Source organism: Stegostoma tigrinum, chromosome 3 (assembly GCF_030684315.1).
Source record: "Stegostoma tigrinum isolate sSteTig4 chromosome 3, sSteTig4.hap1, whole genome shotgun sequence".
Lineage (NCBI taxonomy): Eukaryota > Metazoa > Chordata > Chondrichthyes > Orectolobiformes > Stegostomatidae > Stegostoma > Stegostoma tigrinum.
This window is the reverse complement of record NC_081356.1, coordinates 89185676-89203403: the sequence shown is the minus strand read 5'-3', so window position 1 is coordinate 89203403 and position 17728 is coordinate 89185676. Positions and strand designations below refer to the sequence as shown.

General features: G+C 39.0%; 1 protein-coding gene across 18 annotated transcripts in view; it reads right to left on the bottom strand.

Moving 5' to 3' along the window:
* The window catches only part of LOC125450983 (multiple C2 and transmembrane domain-containing protein 1-like), a 562377-nt gene that overhangs the window by 178215 nt on the left and 366434 nt on the right, over nt 1-17728 (bottom strand). The gene's annotated exons all lie outside the window — the stretch shown is intronic.

Below are 17728 nucleotides of genomic sequence, written 5' to 3'. Positions count from 1 at the left end.
CTATAGTCCATTTAACAGCCCAATAATGGCCAGAAAGAAGCTGTTCCTGAACTTGCTGTGCATGTGTTCAGGCTTCTGTGTCTTCAGCCTGATGGAAGAGGTTGTAGGAGGTCATTACCGGGTTGTGATGAAGTTGGCCACTTTTCTGTGGCTGCATCCTCAACCCCCTACCGTACTCCCTGTATGCCACTTTTCTCCACTTTTCTGTGGCAATGAGCCATGTAAATAGAGTCCGTGGATGGAAGGTTGGCTTCCTTGATGGTCTGGACCATCTGTAGTTTCTTATGGTCCTCGGCAGAGCATTACACACCCGGACCATATGCTTTCAATGGTGCATCTATAGAAGTTGGTGAGGGACCTTATGGACATGCCAAATTTCCTAAGATGCATGAGGAAGAAGAGGCATCATTGTGCCTTCTTAACTATTGCACTTACATGGGAAGTCCAGGACAGGTTGTCAGTTATCGTCACTCTGAGGAACTTGATGCTCTTCACTCTCTCAGCCTCAGTTCCATTGATGAAGATGGGGGCATGTACTCATCCTTTCTTTTTGAAGTTGTTGATCAGTTCTTTAATTTTGCCAACATTGAGAGACAGGCTGTTTTCATTGCATCACATCAACAAGCCGTATATCTCCCTTCTGTATTTTGACTTGTTGTTGTTAGATATCTTTCCCACGACAGTGGTGTCATTGGCGAATCTGTAGAAGACATTCATTCGGAATTTGGCAGCATAGTCGTAGGCATACAGGGAGTCCGGTAGGGGGTTGAGGATGCATCCTTGCCGGGGGGGGTGGAATCCAGTGTTGAGTGTTATTGTGGAGGAGATGCAGCTACCGATCCTCACTGATTACGGTCTGAGGGTCAGAGAACTGAGGATCCAGTTGCAGAGGGTGGAGCCGCGACAAAGGTCACACAGTTCTGAGATGATTTTGGAGGGGATAATGGTGTTGAAAGCGAAGCTGTAATCAATGAGCAGGAGTCTGACGTAAGTGCCCTTGCTGTCCAGATGTCACCAGGATGAGTACAGGGCTAGGGATATGGCATCCTCTGTGGACCTGTTATGTCTGTAGGCAAACTGTAGGGGGATCGAGGCAGGTGGGAGACGAGACTTGACGTGGGCCATGAACAGCTTCTAAAAGTTCTTCATGATTATTGAAGTTAGAGCTATTGGGCTGCCGTAATTAAAGCACTTTGCATGTGTTTTCTCGTGTAGGCGGATGATGGCAGACTTCTTGAAGCAGGTGGGGACTTCAGCTTGTAGGAGGGAGAGATTGAAGATGCCAGTGAATACCTCTGCAAATTGATCTGCACAGGATCTGAGTGCTCGGACAGGGACACCGTCTGAGGCTATCACTTTCCTTGGGTTGACTCCCAAGAAGACTGATCTGACTTCTGAAGTGGTGGCAGGTGGGAATTATAACAGTAAAAACACTATGAAGCAAAGTATGGAGGGAGCTACATATTCTGGCAGTGGGGATTACTTAAAGGTCAGGGAAAATCGTGGGAAAATGTAGTGGAATCCAGTTCACACGGCAGCATAATGATTTGGAGCAAGAAGTAGATAATATAGCTCCTCTTGTCTGTTCTACCCTTCAAAATAACCATACCTGACCTTCTGCCTTAGTTCAACTTTCCTCTCCACTCTGCAATTTCTTTAAAGCCTCCAGAAAAAAATCTGTAATTTCTTTTACCTGGTCATGGGATGTCGACATTACCAGCTGGGCCAGCATTTATTGTCCATCCCTAGTTGCTCCTGATATGTGGTGGTAAGGTGCCACCTCGAACTGTTACCACCCATTTAATGTAGGAAAGCCCACAATGCCATTAAAAGAGGGAATTTCAGAAATTAATCTGGAGGGTAAAATTTAAAATTAAGGAGAATCCCACAGCAGTCGAAAATGAGAAGAAATGTTTTACTTAGAGGGTTGTGAATCCAAACTCACATTACATGTCCCACTGATATACTGGATACTCATATTATTGTTATGATCCAAGCTAATTACAACCAGACAAATCAGTTCCCAAACTGAAATCAAGCTTGATTTTTTTTAATTTTGTTTGAATGAGGTTGTCTTCCATGTAAACACAAACAAAAAATGCTTCAAATTTGGGTTTAACAATAAGACAGAAGTTTATTATGCCAAAGGAATGATGATAAATAGAATAAACCAAACTATTTATATGTGACATGAACTTAAAGATCTTGAAAAACACAATAAAATGCAATCTATTTAATCAGAAAAGTGCCCTTTACAATCCTTACAGAGAAGAGGATTCTCTTCTATTTCAAGTTTACAAGACTTAGTTTAAGAGTGGCTTCGATGCCCCATCTTGTGAATCTGACAGTCACTGTGTGGAGCCTCTATACAAAAGAGCTTTTTTTTCTCAGCTCCAAATAAACTGTTCACAGTTTTCACAAACACTTCTAGCCTGGAATTTTAAAACTAAATTCCAGATGAGGTAACTATATTCTTAACAGTTTTAAACTACCTCCCTTTCTCCAAAGTAACTATTTTACACAGCCAGTTTGGTCAAGTCGTCTGTAAAACTGAATACCTAAATCTTTATCTTCCAAGATGAGGATGTTTGTTCTAAGCTCAAAAATAATTGCAGGAAGGAAGTGAAGAGGATGGCGATATTCCGTAAGATGAACAGTGCATTGCTGTAAAGAAATCTCAAATGGGTTAAGGGCAAAATTGATTTGGCTAAAGTGGAGGTGCAATGGTTTTGATTGGTGTAGCCCACATGCTGCCAATAAGTGGGAAAGATACTGAAGAACAAATTTTGAAGGAAGTTACATGAAAACACAAGAATTGTGAAGTTGTTATTGTAAGGTGATAATTATCTGAATATAGATTGGGAATGGTAGTACTGTAAAAGAGAAGAGAGCGTTTGGAGATTGCAGAGTGTAAGGAACATTTTCTACTACAGTATGTTTTTAGACTAATGAGAAAGAAGGCACTGCTGGACTTAGTTCTCAGGAATGAGATGAGTCAGGTGGATCATATCAGGGATAGCAATCTTTGTAACCAGACCTGGAATAATTTACTGGAGGAAAGCCAAATTCAGGGCATAAGAATGGACCTGGTCCAGGTAAATTAGAAACAAGAATTAACAAGCAGGCCTCTATCAAAAAATGGGCTACCTTCACAGAAGAGATAGTTAAAGAACAATCAAGGTAAATTCCTACAATGAGGGCTAATTTGGTAGAGTGAAAACGTCCCTTCCTCTGGGCCACAAGACGAACCTGCACTAGAAATATGACATAACATGTCTGAAAATGCTGTTTAAAGCTATCTATATTCCTTGAGATGGGGGTGGGGAGAATGAACAAACCTAAATCTCCCTGGATGATAATGCAAGTAGAAATTTAAAATGCAGCTGAAAAATGTGGCTCGGATAAATATCAATGGATAATACAATTCAGAACCAGGTTGAACATAGAAATTTCAGACAAGAATTTGTAAAAGAAGCACAAGAAAAAGAGGAATATGAAAAGAGACTGTAAGTAATAATGAAAAAGGAATCAAAGTGTCTTTTATAAGCATTTGAATTGCAAAAATATGAAAAGAAGTGACATGGGACTGCTTAGAGACCATAAAGAGTATTTGCACCAGGAAATAAGGACACAGCTGAAGTTTTAAGTTACTACTGTCACCTCTCTTTACCAAGGAAGAAGATATTGTCCGTGTCAGAATGAAAGAGACATAGTTCAGACACTGGACAAAATTGTTAAGGAGAAAGGTTTTAATTAGTAGAGTTATATTTCAATGGTTCATCATTTCTTAATTGTAGTTAGAGTCTGATGAGCTCACCGAGAAGGCTAAAGAGAGTAATGTTGCATGAACTTCCAAAAGACATTTGATAAAGTGATATTTGATAAGACATGATAGACCTAGCAACAATGTTCATGGAAGTTAGAGCTCAAGTGACAGTAGAAACAAGGATCCAAAATTGGCTGAGAAACAGGAAACAGAGTAATGGTAACCAGTTGATTTTCAGACTGGAGGAAGTTTTGTCATGCATTCTTCCAGGGATCAGTGCTCTTCCTGATATATTCTGTGATCTCAACTTTAGAGTAGAATTTCAAAAATGCAGCTAATGCAAAACATTGAACCATTCTGAACCATCTTGAGCTTCAAAAGGGCATAGACAGATTGATGGAAAGAGTGGGCAAGATGCGGGTGAAATTTAACATATGTCAAGCAATTCATTTTGATAGAAAGAACTTGGAGAGAAGATACAATACACAATGAAGATTTCAATTTTAAAAGGGGGTAGGAGAAAAGAATACAATTGTATATGTGTATAAATCATTGAAAACTGTAGAATAATTTGAGAGAACAGTCAGTGAAGCATATGGAATTGTGTGTTTTATCAATAGAGACATGGAGTACAAAAGTGAAAAAGGTGCATTTAACTTCTAATACACAGTTTGGTTTCAAATCAAATACTGGGCCCAGCTCTGGGTAAAACACTTTATGAAACATGTAAAGACTTTAAAAAGGGCGCAGAAAAGTTTACAAAAGTAGCCCCTGTAGAAAGTCTGAAGAAGTTGAGACTGTCTTCACTGGGGGTGATTTGATCAAGGTATTAAAAACCATTGACAGTCTGGGCAGAGTGAATAGGGAGAAAGAGTTCCCATTGGTATAAGGATCAAGAACCAGAGGGCACAGGTTTAGGAAACTGATAAGTGAAGAAATAATGACATGAGAAAAAAAAATTGTAGCGATTCGTTAGGATCTGCAATGTGCTACCTGAGAATGTGTTGAAAGTGGGGCTAATCGAGGCCTTCAAATGAGATTCTGGTTATTATCTGAAAGGGAGAAGTTTAAGAGTTGTAAAGAGAAGGCAGAGGAGTATCACTAGGTGAAAAGCTCCTTCATAGGACCGGCACAGACCCAGCCAGTTAAATAGTTACCTTCTGTGCTGTAACCACTTGTTGATTCTACAAGGTCAAGGTGTTATTAGACAAGAAATATCTAAAAGTTAATGTGACACTGCTGGCTAATATTATTCAAAATCTACAATTAGCTTCATCCCTGGAAGCTAAATTTTATGAGGTATAAGAGGCAACTATATAATGGAAAACTTGATTAAAACATACTGGTAATTTTTTTCCTGAAGCTATGTTGGGCAATCCTATTTCAAATGTATTTGTGTCTTCATATTGAACATAAATACAACTAATCAAAGTACTATGTTTGAATGTATTTTTAATGCCCTGATTTTATTTTTCTGTGTTGAATGTGCTATACAATTGCAGTAAAGATTCGAAGGGATGGTGTCACAGCTGTTGGCAGCCTTCTAATACTAAGAAACAATTTTTATGCACTCACAGGGGATTTAGTTCTTAATGGACTCATCATGGCGGATGAGGAGAGTAAGATATTAAACATCTTGCTGCTAGTTGATCATCATCATTTCCAACAGGTTCTGTGGAGCAGGACCAGTGGCTTAGACTTCTCTTGACCCGAGAAATCATTGAGGTTAATCTCAGTTTACTTTAATAAAAAAAAGTTAAAGGACTCCCAAAGGATTTGATGAGTAAATGTGCTCGGATCTGGTTCTAGATCTAACTGTTTAATACTACTAAGCGACTATTAGTTAACTTCATTTATACAAAAGTTGCAAAGTTTGTTAATCCAACTGTTGATTGCATGACTGCACCACAGAACAATGCAACTGGATTTAACAGTCTAGATGGCAGAAGCCTTGTGGATTTTACCCTTGAGACCTGAGGGTTTGTATCTTGTGGAAAAGATACATCAGAGTAAACATGTGGGCTAAGTTTGGAAGTACATCAGGGTAGTTAATGCAGTATGCCTGATGAGAAAGACCTGGAATGAAGTGAGAAGAAAGAACAGCTAAAATGTACTGCAAGAATATTACTGCCAAGTAGTTGCATGAGACATATATGAATATTGTGAACAGAAGTAAATGTTAAGGATATCTAATATCTAAATCCATACTGACACGGAGAAACGTTATCAAGAAAATGGAAAATAGTTGATGAGATGGCTGCAAGCTTATGTAAATTACATTATTCATGCCATGATAAGACAGAAATGTGCTTCAGAAAGTATTTTGCATGGACTAAATCCCTGAAGCAGATTTGACATACAATTGAAGAGCAGAGCCTCAAACAAATGGTGTACTTCTCACCATAATCTACTGACTGGCTTTCCTTTCTCTTCCAGCTCTTTCCATTTTACATGCTATCTAACAATGCTGCCTGATCACTCATTCATATCATCTATAAGCTAGTGATTGCAGATAAAGAAAACAGGAATTTTGTAATGTGCAAAATAGGTTACCCGTTGATGAAAATTACATGCCTAAAATGTTCCACAAATGAAATATACATACTTTCGATATTAACACAAATTGTTGAATATCCAAAAACTTAATCCAATGAAGAACATACATGCTAAGGTCAATCTGATGAAAGTCATACCCCTAAGCTAAACTTGCTGATTGTTTAGATTCCCTACAGTGTAGAAACAGGCCCTTCGGCCCAACCAGTCCACACTGAACCTCAAAGCATCCCACCCAGACCCATCCCCCTATAACACTCACACCCCTGAACACTACAGACAATTTAGCATGGCCAATCCACCTAGCCTGCACATCTTTGGACTGTGGAAGGAAACCAGAGCACCCAGAAGAAACCCACGCAGAATGTGCAAACTCTGCATAGACACTCACCCAAGGCTGGAATTGAACTCAGGTCCCTGGCGCTGTGAGGCTGAGTGCTAACCACTGAGGCACCATGGTCTTGTGAAGTTTTCCAGTATTTCCACTTTCTACTTCAGATTTTCATCATTTTTTTTCATTTTTACTTGTGTCAAATTTGTTAACATTGATTGTTTCATGAAAGCACACGTTTGTTGTCACAAAAAGATGATAGCTGTTTGAAAGGTAAATGCAATGACAGACTCCCTCACTTGTGGTTCCCTATGGTATTAAGCTTTAGACCAATATTACCCTCATTGTCACTGAAAGTACACCTTGCCAGATTGGCTGCCAATGGAGTTCTTCATGCTCATACTTGAGTTACAGTTTCCCTGCACCATTCAAACTTAATCTAAGCATTGTTCTATTAAATATTCCCAATACCAACTATACTATTGTAAAGCTACCATTTAGAATAACACTTACATTAAGAATTTTCTTCCTCTTGCACATTTTAGCCCATCTCTGCTCCTCTTCTACTATGATATATCTCTCCTATGGCAGTTAATCCATGTTTTCTTTCCAAACATTATATTAGCTATTCATTCTGTCAATGTCATGACAATATTTTGAAAGATTCTCATATGTTAAACTTGCTCCTAGCAGGTCTATTGCTGAGCAAAATACTCCAACCCTTGTAGGTGTATCACAAAGACAAAAACCTACAAGCCCCTTTTTATGTTTGAAAGAGACATGGGCAATCTCCTAACTGCATTTGAGACAGAGGTGGTGTGCCAGCTTCCTGAACAGCTACAGCCTATCTGATAGGGAAAGCAACAGTGCTGAAGAGAAGTAAGTTCTAGAATTTTGATCCTCTGAGAGTAAAGCAACAGTGATATAGTTCCAAGTTAGAATGATGAATGGCTTGGAGCAGAACAGGTAAATGATGGTGTTCCAATGCATCTGCTGCTATAATAGTGAGAGCAAGTTTTGAATGTGCTCTTGATGAAGCTGCAGTGCATCTTACATGTAGTACAGACTGCTGCTACTGTGCATCTATAATGGACGAAGTGAATATTTAACTTGGTGGAGAGGATGCCAATCAACGAGGCTGCTTTGTCTTCAATGGTGTTGAGTTTCTTCAGTGTCATTTAGAGCTTCCTCCATTCAGACAAGTGAAAATTATTCCATCTCATTTCTGATTTGTCTTGTAAATGGTGGACAGGAGGTGAGTTACTTGCCTCAGATTACGGTACTCTGATCTGCACTTGCTAGTCCACTTCAGTCTCTGCTCATTGATAATCCAAGCATGTTGACAGTGAAGCATTCAGTGATGTTAAGACACAATGGGTAGACTCTTTCTCAGTTGAGATGGTCGATATCTGGTACTTGTTAGGTGTGACTGTTATTTATGATTTACATGCTCAAATATGGATGTTTTCCAGGTCCTAATGCATTTGAGCATGGACTGCTTAAGTATCTGAGATGTCATGAATGGCCTTAAAGATTGCACAAATGCAAAAGAATATCCCCGCTTCTGATGTTATTATGAAAGGAAAGGCATTGATGAAGATGGTTTAGCTAGAAGAACTAGAGCCCTATTGTGGTGCGATGATAGTATCCCTACCCCTGGATCAGGAAGTCAGGGTTCAAGTCCCATGTGCTCCAGAGGTGCATAATTATATCTCTGAACAGATTGATTAGGGGAAAAATAAACTGAATCCACTCACTGTAAAGGATGGGGAAGTCCAAAACTAGAGGTTATAGGTTTAAGGTGAGAGGGAAAAGATTAAAAAGCAACCTGCGTGTTAATGCCCTCACATAGAGGGGTGGTGCATGTATGAAATGAGCTGTCAGAGGAAGTGGTGGAGGCAGGTACAATTACAACACTTAAAAGGCATCTGGATGGGTAAATGAATAGGAAGGTTTTGAGGGATATGGTTCAAATGTTGGCAAATGGGAATAGGTCAGATTGGGATTTCTGATTGACACAGATGAGTTGGATCAAAGGGTCTGTTTCTATGTTGTATGACTCTACAACTCTTTGATTCTATTTTTCTTTGTTTTATCTATGAATCCTATCAATGAAGAGTTTTCCCTGATTCTCAGTGGCTACAGTTTTACTAAAGTTCCTTGATGCCATAATCATTAAAACACTGCACTGATGTCATGAGCAGTTATTCTCACCTGACCTCCAGATTTCAGCCTTTTTCTTCAATGCCAATGCTGTAGTGTTGTCAGGATTGACTGGCACTGGCAAAACCCAAACTGAACAGCAGTGAACAGGTTACTCCTGTGTCAGTGCTACTTGATAAGCTTGTTGATGACACTTTGCCTCACTTCACTGCTGACTGATAGTAATCTGATGGGACAATAATTAGCTGGATTGGATTTGTCTTGCTAGTTTTATGGACAAGATATAGCTGGTCAATCTTCCTTGTAGCTGGGTGGATGTAAATATCCTAACTACACTGGACTAGCTTGTTTTGTCACATGGCTAATTCCAGAACATAATCTTCAGTATTTATAACGTAATGGTGTGAGAACCTCTCGTCTTTGCAGTGTCCAGTTATTTCTTGACATGAGGTGAATCAAACTGGCAGAAGACTGCTACCTGTGATGCACTTTTGGATAAAGAATAGCTACAATGGTCTTTTTTAGCACTGATATGTTGATCTCCCTTTTCATTGAAGATTCAAGAAGCATTCAAACTCTGGTCGCTGTTTAATTGTCCATCACCACTCATGACAGAGTATGGAGGGTTCGTAAAATTTTGAGTTGATTGTAAAACTGCTGAGGGATCTATTAGCTCTGTCCACTTCAAGCTCCTTTCAATCTTTAGCTCTTAAGTAGGCCAGTGTAGCTTCACCAGGTTGACATCTCAGTTTAGGCCTCTGCTGCTGCTTCTGCCATACTCTCTCACATTCCTCATTGAATAAGGATTGATCCCCTAGCTTGATGGTAACAGCAAACTGAGGGATATGCCAGGCATTGAGGTTTTAACAATTTTGATGCTGTTGATGATCTGCCATGCCTTATGGATGACCAGTTTTGAGCTGCTAGATTTGTTCTCAATTAATCCCTTTAGCAAGGTTAAACAATCAAACAATGTGAGTATGGTCATTTGCACCAGCAGCACAGCTGAGTGCAGTAGGAGCATTAGGAGTGCCCGCATGTTAGTTTCACTTCAGCCAAATATTTCATGCTGGGACTGCACCAAGAGTATGGCAATGGTAAGACTTTTGTTTTATGGCTCTGGGCTGAGAGCTTTGTAGGTACACACAGAAATTAGATTTCTCTGCTTCATTGCAGCAAGTTCTTACAGTTGTTGAAAAAGATCCTGGGGCTGAGGATGCCTTGCCAGAAGCAGCCAAAAGGAATACCTCCCTATGCCATTTATGTTTTTTTAAAATATTGATTGTGATGGAGTCTTATGGAACTTTTTTTCAAGTTTGACTTATTGCTCTGTTTTTGTTTGCTTGCTGTTAGCACCTACCACCCATGGGTGCATTCTATATCCTGAATAGCAGACACCTGCAAGACATTACTTCGTTTTGAAATAGATTGTTTGCAATCTCATCATTCCATTAAGTACTGGCTAGAGCGCCTGACCCCCAGAGACTGTCAAGCACAAAAAGCACCATGTACTCTATAACATCACTCACCTCCTACCCTCCAATGGCCATTAGTTCTGCCAAAACTGTGCTGTAGATAACCTTATTTTGCAACCAACCTGTCTTACCTGTTGCTTTCAGAATCTTTTGCCACACGCTAGTTCTAACATTTTCCAGGCCTACAATCCTACAAGACCCTCATGTTCCTCTTTCTTTGATCTCATGTGCATCCCCAGTCCTTTCCACTGCTCATTAGCGGTTGTGCCATCAAGCCTGCTCCACAATTGAAGACCTTCCTTAAAATCCGGCTCTTTGACCAAACCTTAAGTTGCCCCTATAAATATCTTCCTTGGTTTCATTATGTTCCATGGCATTTCAGAATAACTGCATTGATACTTGTCTGATTCCATTTCTGGGAAGTGCCTTTTGAATGTTTTTATACGTTAAAGCTGTTATGCAAAGAAAGAAAATGATTTGAATGTATGTAGTACTTTTTATGAATATAGGGCACTCCAAACAACTTTGCAATCATAATTTTATTTTTGGAGTATAGCATTGTGAGAAACACAAAAGCCAATGTACTCAAGTTCTCATTTAAAAAATGACATGGTAATTTATTTTAGTGATGTCAGTTGAGGGAGAAAACTATTCAGAATAATGGGGAGAACAGGCCAACTCTGTTTCAAAGCTTGCCTTAGGACAGCCAGGCTCTGTGTTTTAATATCCTATCTCTGGTACCAATGACAGTGCAATACCCCCACAATACTGTAATGAAATGTCAGTGTAGATTATGTGCTCAGATCTCTGAAGTAGGACTTAAATCTGGTTGCTGCACAGTGCACTACAATTCTTCGTGTGCAACAGAACAAGCGGAACAAAAACAGAAGTTGCTGGAAAAGCTCAGCAGGTCTGGCAGTATCCGTGAAGAAAAAAAATCAGCGTTAACGTTTTGGATCCGATTATACTTCCTCAGAACTGATAGTAACTGGGAAAATGTTGGTTTATATGCAGATGATGAGTTGGGGGGAAGGGTAAGGAGTAAACAAAAGGTGGAGATAGAGCCCAAAAAAAAGAGAAGGACATTTGGACAGTCCACCTTGGAAGAGTTCTGCTCCTCTCTCTGATGGGATTTCCGTTCCAATCTTACATTAATTTCATTGTCATGCCCGCTGTTTGCTGTCCAACTGTTCTTCTCTCTCTTTGAGCTCAATCTCCGCCTATCGCTTACTCCTTACCACCTCTCTCCGCCCTATCTTCTCCACACAGACTGACATTTTCCTAGATACCATCAGTTCTGAGGAACGATCACCAAACCTGAAACATTAACTCTGATATTTCTTCACAAACGCTGCCAGACCTGCTGAGCTTTTCCAGCAACTTCTGCTTTTGTTCCTGATTTGCAGCGTCTACTGTTTTTTTTAATGGAACAAGCGGCGTGGGCTAAATGAGCTAATCCTTTTCCTTTGGACCACCATGTTTCAAGAAGGCATCCAGCATCACTATTTCAGGAGCTATTGAGAATACAGCATGATTGCTGACCTTATCCACAGTGGCCACATGTCATGGAAGAATAAATTAAACATATCATAACTCTGAATCGAGGTTGCTGCTATTGAGCCAAGACTGACATCTTCTAATGGACATATATCGCAAAACCTGCCATTGTTATAAATGTAACCATTTAAAATTATATAAATGTAAGGCTGGTGTTTAACGAAAAAGACACTTTGAAGCTCTGGTACCAGTATCTAGGACTGGGAATAAAAGCTTATCCCTAGTGCAACAGTCAGAGTCACTTACTGACAAGCTACTGGCAATAACTGCACATGCATCTCTTCTGGCTAAAAGACCCCAAATGGCACATCTTTAATGATCTTGGTTGTAATATCACTAAATTGCTGTCAGTATAAAGCATTAACTAGAGGTAATTCAGGGCAACGTGGGAGTAATTATGGCATATCACACATTTTCTGATCAGTCCCCACAGCATTCTACATCAATGGCCCTGTATAGCAGAAACCAGTCAGGGGAAATATATTGTAGTCTTTCTAAACATTGGAAAAATGAGTTTGATACTTGTTTATTGTGCCTCACTACTTTCTGGATGAAACCTAATTTTACCATTATCGTTGCACAATACAATAAGGAACTAGAATCCAATTAGTGACAAACACAGATTGAATCAGAACAGAAACATCTGGCGACTGCTCAATTTCAAGGAAATAAATTTCTGGCTTTATTTTTAGTGAGGCCTAACAGGCAGCTAATGTGCCCCTGGCCATTTTATTATTGATCTAAATTGTTTCAAATAATTTGCATTTTAAGATTTTAAAACTTGTGTGAATTACGTAACTATTATATCATAAATCATTAATATTGATTTTGAAGGATCAAATACTGGACGACTGCAAAACTACTTAGGAATTTAACATGTACCCTACATCAGGTGTAAACCAACAGAAAGTGTAGGTAAATAGAGGGCCACAAGGCCAAGAAGAAATTTTAATGCATCTGACAAAGTAGAGAGAAAAAAAACACGATTGGATTTTTACTTTATTTCTTCATGATAATGTCAGTATTTACTGCTCTAGAAATGATGGTGACCTATATTCTTGAACAAATGTAGTCCGTGTGTTGAAGATAATCCGACAGTGCCACAAGGGGGAATGTTCCAAGGCCTGGTATGATGATGAAATGGTGATACACAATAATTTACAATAATGTGGCTTGGAGGAGATTTTGCATCTTGTGGTGTTCTCACATGCATCCTTTCCTTGTTCTTCAGGGGGCAGTAGTCATGGGTTGGCTGTCAAAGAAACTATGGTGAGTTGGACCAGAGTATTTTGTAGATGCTCCACATAGTAATCATACTGTGTATCAGCAATAAAGAAAGTTGATTATTTAAGGTGCCAGATGGGGTGCCAATCAAGCAGACTGCTTTCTCTTTGATGATGCTGAGCTTCTTCAACGCTGTTGGAGCCGCACTCATCCAAGTGACTGTACAGCATTCCATCTCACTTTTGACATTTGCATTTTAGATAGTGGACAGGCTTTGAGAAATGTTATGACGATGACAGAGTTAAGGTCAGAATCATAGTCAAGATCCAAATCAAAGTTAACAGTCCTCAAGTGAAACACCTACTACTTCACTGAACAGAACTGGAAGAATAGTTAAACATCCAGACTGTCTACATTTGTGAAGTCAGAGACTTGGGTGGAAATGGGATGGAGATAAATGTAATTCTCTTATGAATGTATCAATGTTAGCAATAGAATAAAGAGCATGAAGAAGATCCTACATCTTCCTCAAGACATAGGATCAGCCGATGTTATTTCTGAAAAGTCAGATCCCAGATAGAAACATAACGTGATAGATTATAATTTCACTTGTTTTGGTTTTAATGAAGTTTTGTCTCACTGAAATATAAGCAGTGATGCTGAAGATTTGCTTTAACAGTATATTGGATGTTTATTACAAAAGAAATAATGATAATGTAGAATTATCTACTTATAATACAAACACATGGTAAAAGTATAACCCCATTAATCCCAAAACACTTTTTTATAAATTCATAAGAAACAAAGCAATTTTTGTCTTGTACACAAAACACCATTCCTCGTATAGTTCCCAGAAGTGCAACATAATTCACCAGAATCCCTGTATCTAACAGCTTGGTAAGTTTAAGTCACTTGCAACTTCACTTTTAGGCTGGAAGTGCGACTGCTTCTTCCTGGAAGCTACACATCTCTGAGCTTCAATATACTCAGTATCCCCAACACTTCTGGTCTGGGATTAACACTTACTTCTTACTGCAAAATAATTTAGTAAATCTATATCATTCCATTTGCAGGGGCTCTGCTTTATGCAGCTACCCTGATCCAAGATCTTCTGAGGTGCCCAGATACGAAATGCTCTTAACTCTCTTTGAGGCCCCATTATTAACCAGACTGAGTCTCAAACAATCTAAAATAAACAAAAGTCCATTAGTGTATCGATCCGATCACTCTTTGGCCAGGCTTCAAAAGCTGTTTTTAAAAGCAAGCTGCCATGGCTATAATACTTAAAAAGATCATTAACTTCAGACACACAAAAAATCCCACTGGTTACTAACTCAAAAGCCAAACCCAATCTCACCCCAAATATCATGAAAATTATGCAAGTAAATCCCATAGTTCAAATCACAAAGGTCCTGAAATAATTAATGTTGAAGACAGCATTAAGCTCCACCCAATCCCATGATGTCATACAGGCTTAGGTGGGGATAAGGTAGAACTCTCGAGATCTCTTGGAATGCAAACCTATAATCACAGTCTTCCCATTTGTAATGACGTCTAACAAATCACTGTAACTTTTAACTAATTGCTATCATGCTCTAACCTACATCTTATTTAGGAAAAGAGCCTCCTATTTTTTAAGGCTCACTAATGGTTGTTTCTGTACCTCTACAAAATAAAGAGACTCAGTCAAGGAAAGTGAGTGGTGGCAATACTCTTTCACTGACAAATACCACACCTGGTAGCATCCTCAACTATTTGAAGGTTTTCAAACCACAACTTATACCATATACTTACCATGGGACAAAGCAAGGAGGCAGACATCAATTCTGCTTCTTCAGGAACAGAGAAATTAAACCTGCAATGATGGCATTTTCTATTTAAGCATTTGTTCAGAAATCCTACTACCTCCTTATGGAGCTGGGTGTTAATTTTATTATTCTAATGCTCCTATGAAGTGTTTTAACATACTTTAATACATTAGAGCTCTTACATAAAAGAAAGTTGTTTTTTGAGAACCACAGTGATATTTTCAATCTCCAATGTTAAAAAAGCTTAAAGGTAATACATATAAAAAGTAAGGAATGTCCTTTCGAATGGTTCTGTTATGATATCCTCAATCAATTGGCTTATGTACTCTCAAATTGGACATCAGTGGCAACTAGTATGTTAACTAAATAAATATGCAGATTGTGTATATCATGGATACGCAAAGTACCATTTACTTAAGAAATCAAATTCCAACAGAGTAAAAAAGAGAATGAAAAATATACAGCCCTCCAGTTTTTTTTTCACTTTTAAAGTTAGCTCTGAACTCTTTGGCACTGTGAACATTAGAATATCTCAAGGGCCAGGCACTGCAGTCTGGAAAATGAAGTTTGTGGGGTCCAAACTAGAGTCCAGGTTGGAGACGATTCAAACGCTGCAGTTTAATTTATTTCTTGCTTACAAAGGGATCTGACAAGATACATCATCAATATTGCCGGAGAGACTCTGAACAGCTCCAAATCCAGTTCAATAGTGCACAGTTTAATTAGGAAGCCCCAAGTGAATTCTTGGATGCTGTCAATGGGATGTAAATTGAGGAACCTTCCCATGAACATGGGAAGTTTAGCAGGATCAGTTTGTTGAGCACATGCTTTGTAAGAAGTTTTGTATCAAACAGTCCAGCACATTTATAAACAGTAGTCTGATATTCCATCATGCACCATCCACTGAGCAACGAGCACTGAATGATGTACATTGTCAACTTCATCAAAATATTGGAAACTTACACAAAGCACATGAAGCTTCAAATATGAATTAAATTGAAACTTAACTGAATGCATTTTGTGTCATTAGTGATATCATTGAAAAAAGTTTATTCTGGTTCACTACACTTGTGTGGTGATAAAGTCAGAACAGAGCCGCAAATTTCCATGAGCTACTAAACTGTAAATGCTCAACTGGATTATGAAATGTACTCGAGTTTATATATTCTGCTTGTACTACTTTCAAATTTCAACAAAATGTGGTACAAGCTATTTTGGCCTATTGTTGTTTGTCAGTGTTCAGGATGTTTACATTCCTATGGAGTGAACTTACTCTTAATTAGTTAAATAAAGTCAGTCTCATGCTATTAACTTTACCTGTCAAATTTCATAGAAAGAGAGCCAAAAAATGTCAAAATTCTTTTAGCATTAATTAAACACAAAATACTAAGTGTGTTCTCAATACAATGGGTTTGGGTTAATGTGTCATAACTTGCTGTCAAAATAGTGGTGAGGCTAATGGAGTTCACCATTATTCATGAACAAATGGTATAGCAATCGCAGGTGTGCTGTGTTATGTGCAGTTAAAGTTAAATATCCAAGTGTTGCTGTTCAAACTATTAACTTGGCAAAAAAGCATCTTGTTGCACTGACCCACCACTAAAATGTACTAAACAGACTGTTAATTATAGAATAATATACACAAATCCTGCACAATTGGATGGAAATTATGGTCAAATATATTCACATCTCCATGGCTACCTTCCGAAAATAATATCATTGCTACTTGACCTATGGGGTTCAATCACCTCAGGTCAGAAGTAGGAAGAAAGAATTTGCCTTAGCAGAGCTAATACTGAGTGATGGAGGTAGGAAGGAAGGTGTCAGCCTGACTTGTACTGGACAGACGGATGTATCTAATTCATCCAGAGAAGGTCAATGTCAGCAGAGGGTACTAAGTCCCGAGGCTCGAGAATAACTGTGGGAATTACAAGGTTGATACAATGAGTGCTGAAGAAGATGGGTGGCAGTTTGAGGGTCACAATGTGGGAGATGGGACAGTCTTTCACTACATGCAAATATCAGAGAGGCAATGTTAGACGTGGCTGGTGATGTAGAGGGCTGGATAGGCTTGGGCTTCAGTGGAGTGCAGCAGGTTGAGGAGTGACCTTAGAGAGGATTATAAAATCATGAGGGGCATAATAGAAAACCCTGTGGCCATATGAATTGTGAAGATATCCAATGCTAGTAGCATTGGAACTCATCATGGCATTGCTTTGCCATACTTTGCACTTAGCTCCACTGGGTTATATGTGGAATATCAGTTGGCTGCTTACAAATGTATCAGCAAGGTCACCAATGGCTTGGACAGAACAGCAAGTGAATTTATAAGATTCATAACAAACCCAGAGAGTAATTTTGCCAGAATTGTAGGATTTGCTCCCATCATTGGAATGGCACAAGGGGTACATATGTGGTGCTGAGAATTCCCTGGAATCAGCCAGCAGCATTCACAAACAGAAAAGTGATTCCATTTTGCTGAGTATATGCCTAGTCTAGGATCACAAGAAACAAATATTTCAGGTGTGTGCATGTTACCCTAAATCAAATAGGATATGAAGAAGCTGCACATTTTTAACAGCTTTTAGTAACTTTGTTTCCCACTTCAAGAACATGCATGCCAGAACTTTTCCTGCAGCTTCTTCTGCTCTACTCCTTTGATCAGAATTCATTCGTGGGATATAGGTATCACTGGCTGGGCTAATATTTATTGCCTATCCCCTGTACATGTTGATGGTTAATGCTGGAGTAAGGGAGGAGAACAGAAAGTGGATAGTGGGCTCTCTCTCTCACACTGCATAATGAATTGAATGATGGGACATCAATTAGCCATTATCAGGATAGCGGTTAA